The following is a 20542-nucleotide window of genomic DNA, read 5'->3' on the forward strand; positions in this document are numbered from 1 at the left end:
TTTTTCAATAAATATCTATTGAGGACCTGCCATGCCCTGTCCTAGATGCTAGAAATACAAAAATGACTAGGACAGAGCCTTGTTCCTTAGACAGCCTGAAGTCTACTAGGGGAGATAAGGCCCCACAGAAATAACAGTAAAGCCACAGAGACTGTGATAAGAGCTATAATTGAGGTACAGATCGAGTGCTCTAGGAGCACAAAGGAGGGAAGATTAATTCAGGCTGGAAGGATTGGAGAAGATTTCAGGGGAGGAGATGAAATTTCAAGCTAACTAATCCTTCTGTAAGTGCCCAGTGGCCAATTATGTCCATGAAATGGAGTTTGCAAAATTAAGCCTGACCTGTAGAAGTTAGTTTATTTTCTCTTAGCATGGCATATTACAGTTTCCAAGGTTTATGTCTTCTTGGGCAATGTACTAAATTGCTTAGGACAGGACTGAGAAAATAAGGATGTCAAACCTTGCTGGTCTGTGCCTAATATGTCTGGAGCCTGGTGTTTGTACCATTTTAGTCAGTGGGACTAAATGACAACTGACCGTGGCCTAGATTGGGGCCACTGTGTTTTTTTAGCAGGCTTTAAATATAGTTTAAAATTAACAACCAGCTCCAAGGAGCTGCTTGGGCATATTTTCTTTAAATGGACACAGTAGCAAGGATAGAACCTGCAAGTTGTTTTCAGCTGCCTTGAAAAAGATATTCATTTCATATTCCTTTATGTCCACGTCTTCCTTTTTTTCTGCCCACAGAGTGAAGCCAAATTTCTTCTTCATTTTAGCAGAGAAAGGGTGCTTTGAATTAATCTAGGGCGGGCAATCAATCTGACAGTACAGGCTTGAAAAACTTTTTACTGCTTGTAGGGGTTTTGCGTGAAATGTTCCTTTCATGCTGGTAACCTCTAAGATGCGAGGGAGCAGTGTTATTTGGAACACAAAATGTTGTGTACCTAGGTGACAATGAATTCATCTATCCAGCCAGAGAGAATGTAATTGAAAGAGGAAAAGCCACTTATTTTTTAAAAGTTCCGTTTTTTTAAGAGAGTGGTTTAATTTGATCAAATAAGTAGCCCAATGACCTCTCCGCCCATCTACAAAATTCACATTCTGGACAGTTTACATTAGTCTTCCATTGGACAAGAGAAAAGAGAAAGAAAGGAAGGTTGCTGCTTCTTATCGACCTGGGGAGAAAAACATTGGAAACTCTTGTTTTATTGAACCCTGCTGTGTATGCACACACTAGCAAGGAACCTAGAGGGGCTCACATTCCCAGAAGCTCCTTGGGAATGACATAACATGCCTATAGAAATAGGCTTAAAAAGGAAAGAAGGCTTCATTAGGAATTCTAATGCTGTCCTATTTTTCCAGCATCCGTGTCCTGAATTTTCTGCTTAGTTCAGTGATCCCTCAGAATGTCCTAGAGACCCTTGTCATACATGGGAAAGGGTGAGCATGGAAAAGGCAGAGGGTCTTCAGACCTATGATCCCTCATTTGTTCCCAGTGCTCATTGGGGAAAGGCTACTTTTGAAGTTTATCTGATAGGGCACAGGAGATTGCTTGGGCCCAATGAGTGCATACGGATTTGCTATTATGGGTTGGATTGTGTCCTCCAAAAATATACATGTCGAAGTCCTAACCACCAGTACCTCAGAATGTGACCTTATTTGAAACTAGTTAAGATGAGGTCATCCTGGAGTAGGGTGCACCCCAAATCCAACATGGCTGGTGTCCTTATAAGAAGATGGCCATGTGAAAACAGAGACACACAGGGAGAACACGGCAGGATGAGGGAAGCAGAGGCTGGAATGAAGCAGCTGCAAGCCAAGGAAGGCCTAAGAATGCCAGCAACCACCAGAAACTAGGAAGAAGCAAGAAATGATTCTTCTGCAGTTTTCAGAGGGAGCATGGTTCTGCTGACACTTGGATCTCAGATGTCTAGACTCCAGAACTGTAAGATAATAAACTTCTGTTGTTTGAATCCACTCAGTTTGTGGGATTTTGTTATAGCAGCTCTGGGAAACTAATACATTTGTTTATAACTCTGATATCCTGTGCTTTGTTGACACCTGTGACACAGATGTGCAGGTTCATGGACCACTGTACACCTGTCTTCTCCTCTTCACCATTAAGCTCCGGGCTCCCTAGAACTATGCGCATGTCCTAAGTTAATCATATACTTTCCTACTTCTATGAATGTGTTTCCTTTCTGGCACAGCCAGGACCCAGGATTCCTGGCCTGCTCATCATTCAAAGTCAGCTTTGACTCCCCTCTAAAGCAAGTGTGAATTAGTGTGAGTGAGAATAACCTTGTCCTCCCTAAGGGGTTTCTTTGTACTAGCCTCTGCTTGCCATTGAGCTAACTCACTGCATGTCTAATTTCTCTCCATGTTATAACTTTAAAACTAGAGACTCTGTTTCATTCGTTTTGTATCTCTGAAAGGCTTGCTTCTCAAATTATGGTCCTCCAACTAGGAGCATCAGATCACAGAATCTCAGGCCCCATCCCAGACCTCTTGAATCAGAATCTTCATTATAACAAACTCCAGTGAGATTATATGCATGGTAAAATTTGAGAAGCTCTCCCCTAGAGGACCTTGGGATTTCAGCTACTGTTAATTGAATGCATGCTTCCCTTCCTTCTGCTATGTTGCTGAGCATTTTTACTTACATTATTCTAAATTAGTCATCTGAACAATTCTATTAACAATTCTGAGAGGTAGGTATTATTACTCCCCATTATATACAGGAGAAAATTAAGAGAGAAGGTGGACTGGAAATTGTGGGGAGACCTCCTTCCTCCCCTCCTGGTTGAACACAACTCCTGTGACTTGACCTACCTAGTGGTTTTTCAGTCAACAATTGTAACTTCCCTGGGAGTTGCAATTTCTGGGGAACATCTGAGCATCTGTCACAGAGATAGGTCTCTTTTTGCTATTTCAACACTAGTTGATGAACTCATGTCTCTCCAGACACTACATCAAAAAAGGGTTCCATGGAAACACTAAATTTGGGAAATGCTACAAATTACACAGCCCTCTTGAATATTAATAGTGCAGAGTCACCATTAAAGGCTTTATTACCTGACCTCGGTAAATATACCTACTTAACTGTTTAACTCAGTTTTCCCAAAAGTTTATTTGGCTCCAAATTGAGGTTGTGTAACAGCCATTAACATTCTGTGAAACACACTTTGGTTTAAAATGAGATGTTAATGACAAAGGGAGATCAAGATGGAGACTCCATGGATTTTTGTTTTTTTTAAATTCAGAGAGCAAGAGGGAGTGAGGGTAGGGAGAGAGAATATTTCTCTCCTGCTGTTAGCTTCCAAGTGGATGTTTTCTCAAAATCAAAATCAGATATTAGCATGTAGGAAGGGAGCTAGGGACCAGCAAGAGCTTCTAAACCACTGGGAAGGGTGGTTCATTTCTCTATGCATTACTTAATATCATAAAGTCCTCCCTAGAATCTTCTCTTCCAGGCTGTAACTCAAGACAAAGACCTTTGATAAAATTAAGTAGGATGTTAACTCTGAAGCACATTGGGAAGATAGAGTGCCACATTAAATCATATTAACTTTTAAAAAATGGACACTGAGGTCATGAGCTTTACACATGGGGGGCACAATACTGCAAAGTAGCAGGATACCACCTTGCAAAGGACATTAATTACCCATCAGGAAGTTGTTGGGGAGAAGGAGCAGGAAGGTTTCTGCACTTGGCTATCAGGGGAAATCTCTTTTCAAGGATACTTTCGCTCTTAAGATGAAGGACTGCATCAAGAGCCTTTTTGCTTTGGCTGGGCCCTTGATGGTTCGGAGGGTAGATTTATTTGGATTTTTGGTGCTGATGGAGAGCAGGTTTCTATCCATACTGCTGCTCAGGACTCTGGGAAGCAATGCCACCATTCTCTGGAGCTTTTGTTTGTTTGTTTTGTTTTTTTAAAAAAGATTTTATTTATTTATCTGAGAGAGAGAGAGAACACGAGCAGGGTGAGGGGCAGAGAGAGAAGCAAACTCCCCGCTGAGCCCAATGTAGGACTTGATCTCAGGACCCTGGGATCATGACCTGAGCCAAAGGCAGATGCTTAACTGACTGAGTCACCCAGGCTCCCCTCTGGAGCTTTTAATCAAGGTCAGGCATCCTTTTAATGCAAATCTAGGGCAGCAGTTGATTGCTGCCTGCGTGCTTACAATGTAAATGACAGGATGGGGTTTTCCAGAGAGAAAAAGGATTTGAGATTGGTTGTTTGAAAGCAGAAATACCTTCCTGAAGCTCCTCTCTGTGAGGACATGGACACAATAATAAATGAAAGCAGGCAAACAGGAAGTGCTACATGAAATTTCCAGTAAAGCCCATAGATTTTTTTTCATAGTGCCCTGTGATCTCATTTCCCCAAATTATTTGCTGCTACTATTCTGCCTGGCTTTACTCCAATTGTCCTCTTGGTCGGGAATGCCTTGGCCCCCATTTCTGCCTATTGAAATCACCCATTTTTTTCAAGGTCCTGTCAAACTTGTCCTTTTTTTGAGAAGGATTTCCTGATTGCCTCTGGAGAAACAAATGCTGCTCTTTTGGGGCCTTTATGGGCTTTTCTTGTATTTATCACATTTTGATTTCTATCATCATGGTGTCCGTGGTTATCTCTGAGGTTCACCCTTTGAAGATGGAATTGGATTCTAAATCATGCTTACCCCCTCACTGCACAGTGCACATAGCTGATGCTCAGGAAATGCCAGCGGAATTGGACCTCAACATAGCAAAAGATTGCAAGTCGGGGTAGGTGATGTCTATCATTCAGCATTCTTTTCTTTTTTTTAAGATTTTATTTATTTATTTGACAGAGAGAGAGAGACAGCCAGGGGGAGTGGGAGAGGAAGAAGCAGGCTCCCAGTAGGGACTCTGGGATCATGCCCTGAGCCGAAGGCAGACGCTTAACGACTGAGCCACCCAGGCGCCCCTATCATTCAGCATTCTGATCTGGATGACCAGATGGTATTCTCCTTATTTCCAGGCTTGTTCTTTCCTCTTTGTTCCTGATCTGCTCTAGACCAGGGTTTCCCAGATGTCAGCCACCCTCTAATCACTGTCACAAGTTATGCCGCATCTATGAACCATGTATGCTTCTATTTATTTCATATTTTTCTTTATATTGATTCCCTCGTTCCTTATAATAACTCATTTAAGAAGCAGTCCATTTACCTCGAATTGTAAACCTAGTATCAACTTGCCCTCAATAGAAGATAACCACACATATGAATATAATGAGAATAAAACCTTATTAAATTCATTCATTCAACAAATACTTAAGGTGCATCCACTATGTACCAGGTAGTGTGCCAGGTGCTGGGAGAATGGCAATGAATAACAAGGACATGGTCCAGTTCTCTTTGGGCTTATGTTCTCTTAGGGAAAACAGAAAATGAAGAGATAAACAATAAATATATAAATGCTATAAAGGAAATGAAGCAGGACAAAGAGATAGAGAGGAATTAGGGTACTATTTAGATCAAGAGGTCAGGGAGGGCTTCACCAAGGAGGTGATATTTGAGCAGAGACTGGGAAGGGCAAATTGTGCAACCATATGGAAGCAGAGACCGTATGGGGCCCCTGGAATGGAGGAGAGTGTGGCTGGAGAGTACCAAGGGGTAGGAGGGGCGCTGGTACATGAAATCATAAAACAAGAGCATGATGAGACTTGTGGATCAAGGCAATGAGTCTTAATCATATTCTGAAAGGAATGGCACTTCTAGAACATACTATTGCACTCTGGGATGTAAAGTCATTGGTTAAGTGAAGATCTAAGGAAAAACTCCTTTGGACTTCTAATTAGAACACCCTACTTGGTTCACGACCAAAGCCTGCAGTCAAGCAATGTTGTCTCCAAGAGAAGGTTAGCATTTTATGGGACCTAAAGGGTAGAATGCCGACTACTCTGTCTGGTTCGCTCAACTCTGAACCCCTTCGGGACAGTGCCTAGCACATGACAGACATGCCTTAACCCTTTGTGGAATGAAAGAAGTGTATATTGCTTCTGCTTTCCAGATTGTGTATCTTTGTTTGTGACCTGGCTAATCCTGTGTCCCTGGTCCTGCTAGCCACCCCTACCCTGCCAGAGCAGGCAGGGAAGGGAACTATCATCAGTGAAGGTGCCTGCTCTTGCATTCTTCTTCCAAATCATTGGTTCTCAATTGGGACTGTCCATGAGAACCAGCTAGGGACCAATATATTGACATGGCCTGGGCCTTGCCTGCAGAGCTTCGGGCTTAATTATTCTGGGTTAAGGCTCAATTACCTGGGGTTTCAAAAGCTCCAAAGTGATACTAATGTGCACCAGGTTGAGAACCACTGCTTGAAGGGAAGTAAGCATTTTCACATCCATTTTTATAGAAGGAAAAAATCAAAAGTTTCAGCTCTCTGGGAATGCATGAAAACTAGTGTTCTGATGTGATGTAGATGCATGGGTTAGGAATATACTGGAGTTGAGATTCTCTGTGCCAGGCATAGAGTATTAAACAAGACAGTATGGAAAGTACTACGAAACAAACAAGGATGCTGTCACAGTAAGTGACTGCCGAGGAGGTGTATGTGTGTGGGTGGATGAGGAGGTAGCATGAATGGGGCAGTAAGGGAGAGCAACCTCATGACAGAGGTCAGGCTCTCTCTAAGCGGGGTTATTTGAACTGAGATGTGAAAGACAAAAAGAACCAGCCAAGCAAAAATCCAGGAAAAATGTTCAGATCAGAGGGAATGGCAAGTGCAAAGGCCCTGAGGCGGTAGTGTATTGGAGGAATTGTGAGCCAGAGAAGAACAGTGAGAAATGAATTCAGAGCTGTTAATCTGATTAATTCCTTATGTATTTCCTCAGCAAATGAAGTCATTTTTTCTTTATCAAAATTAACCTTTTGGGGCTCCTGAGTGGCTCAGTCACTTAAGTGTCTGCCTTCAGCTTAGGTCATGATCCCAGGGTCTTGGGATCGAATCCTGCATCAGGCTCCCTCCTCCACGGGGAGTCTGCTTCTCCTTCTGCCTCTTTCTCTGCTTGTTCTCTCTCTCTCTCTGTCAGATAAATAAATAGAATCTTAAAAAAATTAACCTTCTTCTTAAAGTCTCTATAATCATATGCTACTCTCCAGATACGTTCTGCAGAGCTGGGATGTCCTTCACCCTTTCTGGTTTACCATACCATAGTCCACATTCTCTATGTCCTTCAAGGTCCTGTTCAATTGCTACCACCTTTAGAAAGCCCTCCACGATCATTCCTGAAGGAAGAAATCTCTCTCCTTTCTAAACCACCACAGCCCATTACCTTCACCTTTCTAATAGATGGTAGCTCTTTGTCTTATGCAGCTTTCTCAGCCTGTTGTCTTTCTTCTACTAACTGCCCCTGCTAGGATCTAATCCCAGTTCTGATTTATCTGGTAGTCCCTTGCTCTTTGCTTCAGGGCTAGCCTTGGATTATGTAGGGCTCAAACAATGTTTATGGAAGAGTTACTTAAGTGCATTCAATTCTTTTTAACGAGAATAACTGCAATCCAAAAAACCTAAGCACACACACAGTAATTAAAGCAACAAACAAAACTGCATTGGCGCTCTGCCTCTGAGCGTGTTGTTGACTTGCAGACAATAGTTCCTGATCATTCACCTTTGGAAGAACATATTGCAATTCAAACAAAAAATGTCAACCCAGGCAGTTTTGGGAAAGCCAACTCATTTGTTGACTAAAAATGATCCAAAGAGCCAGAAATGAAGACCACAAGAAAATGAAAGGCCATCATTTTAACCAACTTAAACAGACACTTGCAAGTAGTACAGAAGAGAACCGAAGGCAGAAAGAGGAGAAAAAGAGAATAAGTAAAAAGCACTGTGGATTCACTTGCCTTGGTCAGTGGTGTGTGACAATGCACTATCTGTGGCCAGCCTGCCTTCTACACCTGTAGATTCTTCCAAAAAGATTCCCTTCATGGGCAAGGACCCTATTAATTGATACTATTTGACTGCCAAAACCAATCTTATTTAATCCTACCACTACCCTGAAGAATGGTCAGCATCATGCCATTTTTACAAAAGTTGAAACTGACTTGCTGTTCCACAGGCACCATAGCCCTGTGCATGAGGGAATGAGCTTTGGGGCTAACAGCCTAGACTCTGTTTTCAGCTCTACCCACTTGCTGTGATCCTGAGCAACATCTAATGATGATGATGGTGATGATGATGACAATTTCTTCTTCACAGAGCTGGGAGGGTGGGCCAAATCCACATATGTAAAACACTAAGAACACTACCACATATACAGTCAGCACTCAGTACATGTTAACTTATTAGGTAATTTGCCCAAGGCTGCAGGTGCTAAAAGGCAATGATTGGAATTTAGGTGTGTGTAAGGGAAAATACTAAGCAGCAATGGGCTTATGCTAACGGAGTTAGCAATGCCCCTGGAAGTGGAAGAAATCACTCTAATTTTGCTCCCATATCACTTGAGTGTAACTGAATGGCCAGGCCATTTCCTTAGTACCCTCTCTTTCTTGCTTGTCCAAGTTAGAACCCTTTGCGCTCGCTTCAGCAGCACATATACTAAAATTGGAAGGATACAGAGAAGATTAGCATGGCCCCTGAGCAAGGATGACATACAATTTAGAACCCTTTGTTGAATAAGCAGGGCTGGAACACTATTAGAGCCCTCCATAAACAAGACTATGTGTGCAAGGTGAAGTGTGTCCATTCCCTCCTCTGGATATTTGGAATCAAAATTCAGAGATTTCAAGGTTTGGCAGGGGAATCACAGACATTATAATGTATTACAGATAAGCTCACACTTGCCAAGCAGAGGGTGAAGGCATGTCTTCTGACAAGCTTCCATTCACCTACACTCGCCTGCTTCATGTATCTCCTATAGAGAAGGGGGATGGACTTGAGGGACAGAACATGGGTGATTCTGTGAGTTCCCTCTAATCTGGGACTTCAATCTTGACATAATGTATGCCACATGGTCCACTGAATCTCCCAAGATTCTGAAAGACCCGGGGACCACCGCTGTACTTGTGAAATCAGAGGAAGTAGGTAGGAGTTGTTTTTGTGATGTTTGTACCCCACCCCCATGAAATCATTCCTTTCAGTACATGCACTTATTGTCACATTTGCCACACTGCACCATACTTATTTATTTCCCAATTTGTCTTCCTTTCTATGTTATGAGTGCTCAAGGGCATAGAATGTATCCAGCATATGGTAATGATTAGAATCTCCAATTCAGAAGTCAGGTATAGACATCTGCAGCCCCAAGATGGCCATAACCTCTCTTTTCTGACTTTGTTTAGATAAATCAGAGTGGCCTACAATCTCTATGTTTGGGGGCAGTTTTCACCTGGTATAGGTTGGTATTCCAGAATGCAAAATGTGATGTGAATGTGCATATTTCTATTGAGAATTCAAAGCTCTATCAGATTCTCAAATGGGTGGGGGAGAACATGGTTCTATAAGAAGTAGAGAAGTTCTGCTGTAATTGTTTAAAATTAAGTTTAGGAAGGTTCTAGATTCTTTGTAGCACTTTTTATAGTAAAGAAAAAAGGATTTCTATATTAGGAAAATCAGTTCTTATATCCCTTTTATGCATTTCCAGTACAAATTCACTTAATGTAGGATTTTCTCTGCTTCTTAAAATACCTTTTCCTCCATAATCATACATTGAGATGTAATTTATGTGCCAAGCACCTTATAAAGCACTTGAAAGCATATTAGCTCATTTAACCATCACAGTGATTCTCCAAATAAATATTAGTGTCTCCCCATCACAATGAAAAGGAAACTGGGACTTTGAGGTAAGACTGGTTCTAAAGCTGTCTATTTGTGCTTATACTCCCTATGCCATGGTGTCTTCATGTTTGCTAGAGCTCTCAGTTTATGGAGATGAGCTCATCCAGTCCACTGTTTGGTGTATAAAACATCTGGGTCTAGAGATGTCAGAATTCTACTTCAGCATTCAGTCTAGACACAGGTAGGTAGATCACTCTGAGACCCTCAGGCATTTTCCCTTTGAGTCAGAATGTTAACTTCCCTGGGGCGCCTGGGTGGCACAGCGGTTAAGCGTCTGCCTTTGGCTCAGGGCGTGATCCCGGTGTTCTGGGATCGAGCCCCACATCAGGCTCCTCCGCTATGAGCCTGCTTCTTCCTCTCCCACTCCCCCTGCTTGTGTTCCCTCTCTCGCTGGCTGTCTCTGTCCTGTCGAATAAATAAATAAAATCTTAAAAAAAAAAGAAAAGAAAAAAAAAAAAAGAATGTTAACTTCCCTGAACGAACAGGTCTTGCTTTTATAAACAGATTTTGTAAGGAACGTTAAATGACATCCCATAGACAATACTACTCAAAGGTTTCATGAATATATATTATATTGTTAGGTAAAAAGAGAAGAATATTTGAATACGTTAAGGATTCTAATGAAAACATGAACTACTTGTAAAATAAAAGTTGCTTTCTAACAACACTTGGAAAGGCAAATGTATACCAAATTGATATTAAAAAAAGAAAAAATTGAGAGAAGATAAATAGAATTAAGTGAGATGCTGTCTAATTATGGTTTTTTGGAACTCCGCTCTGACATAGTGAACTGAAAAACTGAGTGCTAGAAGGGAGTTTTAGCAGGGAGGAAAGGTCATGGTCTTTGACCTTTCCAAAATACATGTAGCCAGAAAAAAGACTAATCCAATGTTTGTCGTCCAAGGTGAGCAAAGACCGGGAAAGAGCTTCTTTGACACGGAATGTTCTCTTCTAACCCAAATCAAGACAACAGCATGAGTTAGTTCAATTTTGGGAGGGTGTTTTCCTGTATACCTAATGCTCACTAAAATTTCATCTCTTTAAACAGCAAATCTAACTTCAGAAATTGTTGTTGAAGAAATAATTATTTAAAAAAAAACTATCATGGCTATGCATAGAGGATGTTGACTGCAGCATTGTTTATACTAGTACAATTAATTGTTGGACTAATTGTTGATTGGAACCCAAATACTTATTCATAGGGCACTAGTTAAATCTGTATAAAGGGGGGCTCTATGGTCATGTTGATGTAAAAAAATTAATTTAAATGTCCACAATGCATTAAGCTTAAGATATAAGTTAGAAAACATGTTCAGGTTGACCCTTTTTTGTGTGTAAAAAAATTAATATGAATATAACATACACACACATGCATATGTACACACAAGTATGTATGGTGAAAACACACATGATATGTTTTTTTCATCTGTGTGCTTTTCTGAATTAACCAAATTCTCTACAAAAAGTTTGTGTTGGTTTGGTAATAAAAACAGAATTCATTTAAAAAAATATCAAAGATGTTGATCATTCACAATACATATTACCATGTCTTAACCTTCCCTATTCCTTTATCCAGGCCAAAAGCACACAGATATGCCTCAATTCCATTAATGGGAAACTTAGGGAAAAGAACTCAACTATATTATAATTTTTCCATTTAAGAAAAGACTGTTTTCATTATTCATACCCAGACAGCTAGGACAGGGAAAAAGAAGAGAGAAGTTGATGATATTGATGCCAGTCTTCCAATTAATAGTTATAACTATCCCATTTAGCACTGGGGCAATACCTAGGGTCTTCAAAGCTGTCTCTGAAATTATCTAATTAAGCAAAATGAGGAGGACAATGACGAGAGTGGAAGATTTAATCTGAGAAGCATGAGGGGGCCTCTGGATACAGAGAAGAGGAAATCAACAGAGGGGTAGTAATGGGAGGGGCCAAATGAGACACTCAGTGCAAGGAAATATCATAATAAGCTCATAAAGGTTTTGAGGGCTGAAAGCAGAAATCACAAATCAAAAAGAGAAGGGGGAAAATTAGTAGAAATGGAGGCAGGGAAAGCTGCTCAAAATTTTTACAAAACCTTATTGGTTCTAGAACCCCACATCATTAATCCATTTAATTATGCTTTGTAAATATTTGAATGAAGAACAATTCCTGTGACCCTGGGACTCACATAATTTCACAAGCTTTAAACATCGGGCTTGCCAATCAGAATTACCAATGACATTTATCTCTGTAACAGAGGGAAAACATTAAACATACATCACAGATTCACATTCTTGGGGGAAGCCATAGAGGACAGCCAGCCCCTGCCCTGTGATCAAATTTAAATGCACTGAGAAACAAGCACATCAGAGGCTATCAAAAGAGCAAGTCTCAGGCATCCTAACAGCAGAAGGTTATTTATCAGGAACTCAGGGAAAATGCTTGGCGGTGGGGGGGGGGGGGAAGCTTATTTGGAACCGGGTTGATCCAGTTCTTGTGAACACAGGTTTACTTCTTCACTTAATTACTGGCTCCAAATGGCCTCCTCCTACAAGATATATTAACTATTCCAACTTAGTAAGATGTGTGAGCTGTTCCTTTGAAGTTCTTTCTGGGTTAGAAAGGGAGGGTGGTATTTGCAATACGCCTTGATGAGGGGAGGGAAATCCAGAAGTGGGAGTGTCAGGACCCAAGGCCATTTATATACTGAAAAGTTGAAAGCCAAAGTGGGTACACTTCAGCAGGTATAAGATGTAGAAATTTTTTAGAGTTGCTCCATTTTCCATGACTTTCTATGACTTACTCTGTCTCCTTCAGCAGGTTTAAAGGTATGCAGTGATACACTGCCCACCCTGTATAGGCATCTCAACATCTCTCTCTCTTTTTTTTTTCCCACCAAAACATGCAGACCTGTAGTTAAAATACAGCTGCAAATTACCAAGTGTAAACTTCCTGGCCCCAAATTCACACATGTCAGAAGGCAGATGAGAAAAAGTGCAAGGCAGTAAACATACCTGTGTACTTTGATCATACCTGCATGCACATAGCCTTATTGCCTTTTTTTTTTTTTTTTTTTTTTTTTTTTTGGTGCTTTACTGATCAAAAAGTATCAGATTCCTAGCTCTCTGCTTGGAATATTGCTCACTGCATTTCTGATATCTGACTTGAAACAGATATCAGGACTGGCCAGATTGTGTCACTGCAGTGGACACCAAACACATGAGGAGCATTTTCAGCCATGTTTATGAATTAAATATAAAGGGATTCATTTTTGTAAGATGCCCTATGGGGCATTCAAAGGTTCCTCACTTGTCATAATCATGGTTTATTTTATCTGTCCTTTTTCCCTCAGTCTCTCCCTGCCCCCCTTCCTTCCTTCCTCCCCCTCCCTTCTCTCCTTGCTTTATTTACTCATTTCCCTTATGCACAACCACTAAAGGTCTTTGATGCTGTGGATCACTGGGGAGAAATACTCCGCCTACGCCTTCACTTTGCTTTGCCTCTTGTATTACACTGGGTCTGCCTCCCTTCCACATATCCATTGGGAGCTGACTTCGAAGTGTAAACTAATTTTGTCATTGTTTAGACAAAATGGCACTAGAAAATGAAAATCACAAAGCACATTCACAAGAAATAGAAATTAAAACAACTTCTGTATGCTACACAGCTTTATATGATCTGACTTGCCATGTCTTGTCTTTCCAGGTGACTGGGAGTTGGCCACAAGCCAAAGTCAGGCATACAGAATCAGTTGCCTTCGAAACCTATGTATTAGCTTCCTAGAGCTGCCGTAACAAATTACCATAAACTGGGTGGCTTAGAACAACTGAAATTTACTCTGTCACAATTCTGGAGGCTCAAAAGCAGAAATCAAGGTATCAGCAGGATCGGTTTTTCCAGAGGCTCTACGGGAGAATCTATTCCCTCCCTCTCCCCTAGCTTCTGGTGGCTGCCAGAAATTCTTAGCATTCCTTGACTTGTGGGGGCATCATTCCAATCTCTGCCTCTATCTTCACATGGCCTTTCCCTGTGTCTCTGTGTGTTCTCCTTTCTTGTATCTTATAAGGACACTCATCACTGGATTTAGGGCCCACCCTAAATCCAGAATGATCTCATCTCGAGACATTTAATTACATCAGCAAAGACCGTATTTCCAAATAAGGGCACATTCACAGGTACTGGGGGTTAGGACGTAGACATATTGTGTGTGGGGGGGCACTATTCAACCTACTACATTTGTCCTTGCTCTCTTTCCATCATATTACCAACATTGAGCAAAAACAAAAACGTCCTGTAACATGCATAGAGAATATGGAAAGATATAGTGTTCAGTCTTCTTTGTAAGCAGATTGGAAACAACCTAAGTGTCCATCAACAGGAGACTTGGTTAAATAAATTTGGTTCATCTACCCAAAAGAAGAACATGCAGCTACTACAAAGAACAAAGTAGGGCCTATGTGAACTGAAATGGAAATATCTCCAAAATATGTTGAAAAGATAATTAAGCAGATTATAGAACAAAATACATGTCATTAACCCATTTTTTAAAAAACAAACTATAAACAACAAACCCACACAATCCTCCTTTCAGGGAATTTCTCTGTTCTGATGTCAGTTATGTGATTCTGAGAAGGGGGACTGTCCATCAGTCTCTTAATCCCGTTTCTCTGTCATAAAGAGTATCCTGATCTAGACAATCATAATGTCCTATTCTGCTAACCACGGTGATGGGATGAAGAGTAGGGTGCAAACCAAGCTGGCTAGTCAGAAGTCTTCCAAAGATTTTTAAAAATTTGGATTTTGAGGAGAAAAAGTCTCTTGCCTGTTAGGCTCTGATAGTTTTCTATGGCTGCACAAACGTAGTGACCCAATAGAACACAAAGTTATCATTTCATCATTCTGTAGGTGAGAAATATGACAGAAATTTCAAGGTGTCAGTGAGGTTGTGATCCCTTCTGGAGTCTCTACAAGGAGAAACCATGTCTTTGCCTCATCTAGCTAGCTCTTCCTACAGACCGTCCACTTCCTTGGCTCATGGTCCCATTCCTCCATCTTCAAATCCAGCAACAGCAGTTGAAATCTTTCTCACATTCCATCATTCCAACCTTACTACCATTGTTACATCCCCTTCTCTGTCTCTAACTCTGCTACCTACATCTTTCACCTTTAAGGACCGTTGTGATTCCTTCAGGCCCACCCAGAAAATCCAGGATAACATCCATAGTTTAAGGTCAGTTGATTAACAGTTTTAATTCCATCTGCAATCTTAATTCTCCTTTGCCGTGTCAGGCAACATATTTGTAGGTTTAGGGGATGACAATGACTTTGGAGGAGGGTGGGCATTATTCTGTCCCAAATCTGGAGTAAATCCAGGTCTAACACATGGAGAAAGCCCACTGAGGAGGAAAAAATGAGGCATTCCCAAGAGATAGAGAAATGAGAGAAACCGAAACCACCCTGCTGGAGCTCCTTGATCTGGCCATTCCTGAAGCCGATGCACCTCACTTCAGTATGATTGTGTAAGTGAAGAGATTTCTCCCATCTGTTTAAAACATTTTTGAATTGTTTCTCCCATTTACAATTTAAAGAGTCCTAATTACTTGTGTGTGTGTGTGTGTTTCATATGTATTTATATATGTCTAGAAAAATCTAGAATTGCAGGTAATAGAATTGGAGTGGCTGATACGCGGTAGCTTTCATTTTTGACTTAATTGTATTGCATGAATATTGTATAACGACATATACTACTTCTGTAATTTTAAAAGTGAAGAAAAAAATAAGAGACTGTTACATTAAAAGTAAGTTCATCCAGGGCTCCAAGGTTCAGCTTAAGGAGCAGAAACTTCATGTGTTTCTCTTTCATTTGGTGCTTTTAAATAGTCCATGAGTCCATTGGAGAGCCCATAATTACAAGTTGCTTCTTAGACCCTGATAATATACTTTATCCTTTAAGAAAGCTATTTAGATGGGACCGTGGATGATAAAAGGCCTATGCTCAGAGAGACAAAGAACTTGCTGGCTCATCTCCGCAGACCTGACATGGCCCTGTCTGGGTCTGCATGGCAGGCCTTGAAAGCACAAGTTTGTCCTAATTCTCTTTCTCGCATCTTCAGACTACAAATACGTGCATCATGGGAATCCAAGTTAAAAGAAAAGGAGCACAAAGAAATGCCTGTGTTTCCCTTAGCAAAACAAAGAGACAAAAGCAGCCTTGACTCCAACTGCATTTAAAAAATGGGAACAGAACAGTTTGTTAAAATGTCACAATTAAGAACTCCAAAGAATTCTCCTACTGGACTTGGCACAGCGGGATGCAGTACGCTGGATCTGAATTCCCTTGTTTTCTCTTTGTGACAAGGCCTCATGGACAGAGAACCCACCAACATGCATGGGGCAGTTCAGTGTCACTTCTCTGAAAGAGACCATCTGAACACCCCTAGCCAGGGAGCAGAGGCATCAGGATTCAAAGTGGGCCTTTCTGGTGACTGGGTCCATGATTCTCAATACCCAAAGGACATAAGAATCACTCAGGAACCTTGTTAACCACCCAGATTCTCAGGTTTCTCCCTTCTTCCCTTCCTTCCCAAGATTTGGAATTTGGAGATCTGGGGCTAGGCCCAATAACACACATTCCAAAAGGCACCTTGCATAATCAGGTGCAGGACAAATACATATTCTCTTTCTGTCTCTCTCTCCCTGTCATGCCTTTAACTTGTTAAAGGTTATCTCAGATTCTGAAAAGCAGAGGTGCGGGATTACTTACACATATTTCTGACTGCCACTCTATTCTAATATCCCAGAGCATAAGGAACTGAGAATGGGAGGCATTTCAATGCGTAGCCATCATTGCCCAGAGGTTTAAAAAACAAACAAGGAACCTTGCACTCTATTACAAAGAAAGTCAACAAAACTCAGCTCTCCTACAGAGAAGTAATCAATTTTTAAGATGTTAAATTCACCAGGCTGTAGGCAATTATTCAAATTTCAAGGAAAGAATCAAACTTTATTGATCAAACCTTTCCAGACTGACATCAAAAAATTGCAGGGGGAGGCATAGTTTCAAAACCCTCTGTTTTCTGCTGAAATACTCTTATCCTCACAATGTAGCTCATTCCTATTTCTGTTTTGTTTAGCTGCAGGGCTGACCATTCAGAATGCTATCACCTCCTTTAAACCAGATGTTGAGAAACAACAGTCGAGTGTCTAGTCTATGGCTGAGCTGGACTTGACTCATTATTAAGTACCAAATAAGTAAAAGCAGGGCATCATTTTTACTTGCTCATTGTTCCCTCCATTCAAGAGAGTCTCCTGAAACTAAAAATGTTAAGAATCAGAATGCAACCAAAGGTGAGCTGGGTTCAAATGTAGACCTTGCCTCAGTTAACTTTCCTACCTCCAGCACATCTGAGTCACTTTACCCAGCTCTGTCCCCTCAACCCCATAGCTCTTACCTTATTACTATATAATCGACTTATTTACTATAGCTACTGTTTATGTCAATCACGTCCTCTTGAGAATGGGAGCTCCAGGAAGCTGAGAATTTTTGTCAGTTTTGTGCATAGAACAATGCCTGAAACATATTAATGCTCATAAGGGAGGGAAGGAAGGAAGGAGGACTTTATAGTGGGAAAGAACAAAACCCTTGTAGAAAGGAGCAGGAATAAAAGATGCACAGAGAATGTGGTAGCCATCAGCCACATGTGGCTATTGAGAATCTGAAAAGGAGCTAGTCTGAATTGATACTGGATTTTGAAGACTTAGGACAAAAAAGAATAGAAAAGATCTCACTAGCAATTTTCTATATTGAGTGCATGCTGAAATGATCATGTTTTTGGTACTATTAAAATCAATTTCACCCATTTCTTTTTACTTCCTTTAATTTGACTACTAGCAAATTTAAAATGACATTTATGACTCATATTCATGGATCATACTATTTTAATTTTTTTTTTTCCAGTAGGCTCCATGCCCAATATGGGGCTTGAACTCACAACTCTGAGTTCAAGAGTCACATGCTCTACCAACTGAGCCAGCCAGGTGCCCCCACACTGTATTTTTATAGGTTAGTGGTGGAATTTCTCAGTCTCATCATTTCTTTTTCTTTGTTTTCGTGCTATCTTTATTTTTTAATTTTTAATTTTGAACTAATTTCAGATTGACAGAAAATTATACAGTTAATGTACAACCTACCCTCAGATTCCTAGTGTTAATATCTTATAATACTTTAAACTGTACTACAGACCTTATTCAAATTTCAACAATTTTTCTTTTAAGGTCCTTTTTCTGTTCCAGAATCTGAACCAGGATCCCACACTGCATTTAATTATTATGCCCCTTTTGTTTCCTTAAATCTGTGACAGTTCCTAGTTTTTCCTGGTCTTACAGTTAAATATAAGTATTATGAGATATTAACACTAGGAAGTTGAGGGAAGAATATGCTAAACAGATTTATCAGAGCTTTGCCATTCAAGTACATTGTGAAGGATGCCAGTAAATTGTTTCTCAACAGTATTTGAATTCCTTATTTTTTCCCCGTCTCTCATTATGATATTTATTTGTCCAGCTTTATTGAGATATAATTGACATATAACACTGTGTAAATTTAAGGTATGCAACATGACAACTTGATACATGGTTATATTGCAAAATAATTATCACAGTAAGGATAACCTCCATCACCTTACTAATGACCTTTTGTGTGTGTATGTTGAGAACATTAAAGATCTTACTGACTTCGAAGTATACAGTACAGTACTGTTGACTATAGTCACCATGCTGTCCATTAGATCCCCAGAATTTAGTCATCCTATAACTGGAAGGTTGTATCCTTTACCAACATCTCCCCGTTTACTCCACTTCCAACCCCTGGCAACCACCATTCTACTCTGTTTCTATGAATTTGGCTTTTTCAGATTCCATATATAAGTGAGATGATACAATATTTGTTTTCCTCTATCTGACTTATTTTACTTAGCAGAATGTCCTCAAGGTCCATCCATATTGTTGGGAGTAGCAAGATCTCTCTCTTTTTTTTTAATGGATGAATAATGTTCCATTGTGTATATATTTATATATATATTATATATATATAATATATATAAATTTATTTATTTATTTATTTATTTATTTATTTATTTATTTATTTATTTATTTTTAAAGTATTTTTAAATTATATTATGTTAGTACCATACAGTACATCCCTGGTTTTTGATGTAAAGTTCGATGATTCATTAGTTGCGTATAACACCCAGTGCACCATGCAATACGTGCCCTCCTTACTACCCATCACCAGCCTATCCCATTCCCCCACCCCCCTCCCCTCCGAAGCCCTCAGTTTGTGTCTCAGAGTCCATAGTCTCTCACGCTTCATTCCCCCCTCTGATTACCCCCTTTCTTTATCCCTTTCTTCTCCTACTGATCTTCCTAGTTCTTACATTCCATAGATGAGAGAAATCATATGATAATTGTCTTTCTCTGCTTCACTTATTTCACTTAGCATTATCTCCTCCAGTGCCGTCCATGTTGCAGCAAATGTTGAGAAATCGTTCTTTTGATAGCTGAGTAATATTCCATTGTATGTATGGACCACAGCTTCTTAATCCAGTCATCTGTTGAAGGGCATCTCAGCTCCTTCCACGATTTAGCTATTGTGGACAATGCTGCTATGAACATTGGGGTGCACATGGCCCTTCTCTTCACTATGTCTGTATCTTTGGGGTAAACACTCAGTAGTGCAATGGCTAGATCATAGGGCAGCTCTATTTTTAACTTTTTAAGGGACCTCCACACTGTTTTCCAGAGTGACTGTACCAACTTGCATTCTCACCAACAATGTAGGAGGGATCCCCTTTCTCCACATCCTCTCCAACAATTGTTGTTTCTTGCCTTGTCTATTTTTGCCATTCTAACTGGCGTAAGGTGGTATCTCAGTGTGGTTTTGATTTGAATTTCCCTGATGGCTAATGATTTTGAACATTTTTTCATATGTCTGTTAGCCATTTGTATGTCTTCCTTGGAAAAGTGTCTGTTCATATCTTCTGCCCATTTTATGATTTGTTTATTTGTTTCTCGTGTATTGAGTTTGAGAAGTTCTTTGTAGATCTTGGATACCGGTCTTTTATCTGTAGTATCACTTGCAAATATATTCTCCCATTCCATGGACTGCCTCTTAGTTTTTTTGACTGTTCCCTTGGCTGTGCCGAAGCTTTTCATCTTGATGAAGTCCCAGGAGTTCATTTTATCTTTTGTTTCTCTTGCCTTTGGGGATGTGTCATGAAAAAGGTTGCTGTGGCCGATGTCGTAGAGGTTGCTGCCTATGCTCTCCTCTAGGATTTTGATGGATTCCTGTCTCACATCGAGGTCTTTCATCCATTTAGAGTTTATCTTTGTGTATGGTGTGAGAGAGTGGTCAAGTTTCATTCTTTTGCATATAGCTGTCCAATTTTCCCAGCACAATTTATTGAAAAGATTGTCTTTTTTCCACTGGATGTTTTTTCCTGCTTTGTCAAAAATTAGTTGCCCAAAGAGCCGAGGGTCCATTTCTGGGTTCTCTATTCTGTCCCATTGGTCTATGTTATAAATTTAATATATAAGTATACATGCACACACATATATAAATGTGACCCCACACACTACATTTTCTTTATCCATTTATCTATTGATGTTCCTATGTCTCAGCTATTATGAATGGTGCTGCAATGAACATGGAAATGCAGATATCTTTCTGAAACTGTGTGAATCCTTTCTTTGA

At 40.3% G+C, this 20542-nt stretch overlaps 1 protein-coding gene and 1 pseudogene across 2 annotated transcripts in view; one reads left to right on the forward strand and one right to left on the reverse strand.

The window, feature by feature from the left end:
* SYNPR (synaptoporin) overlaps positions 1–20542 on the reverse strand; it is a 296295-nt gene that overhangs the window by 71309 nt on the left and 204444 nt on the right. The gene's annotated exons all lie outside the window — the stretch shown is intronic.
* On the forward strand, positions 8542–8640 carry LOC123798845 (U6 spliceosomal RNA; annotated as a pseudogene).

Source organism: Ursus americanus, chromosome 14 (genome assembly GCF_024610735.1).
Source record: "Ursus americanus isolate L20-20 chromosome 14, mUrsAme1.1.p, whole genome shotgun sequence".
NCBI lineage: Eukaryota > Metazoa > Chordata > Mammalia > Carnivora > Ursidae > Ursus > Ursus americanus.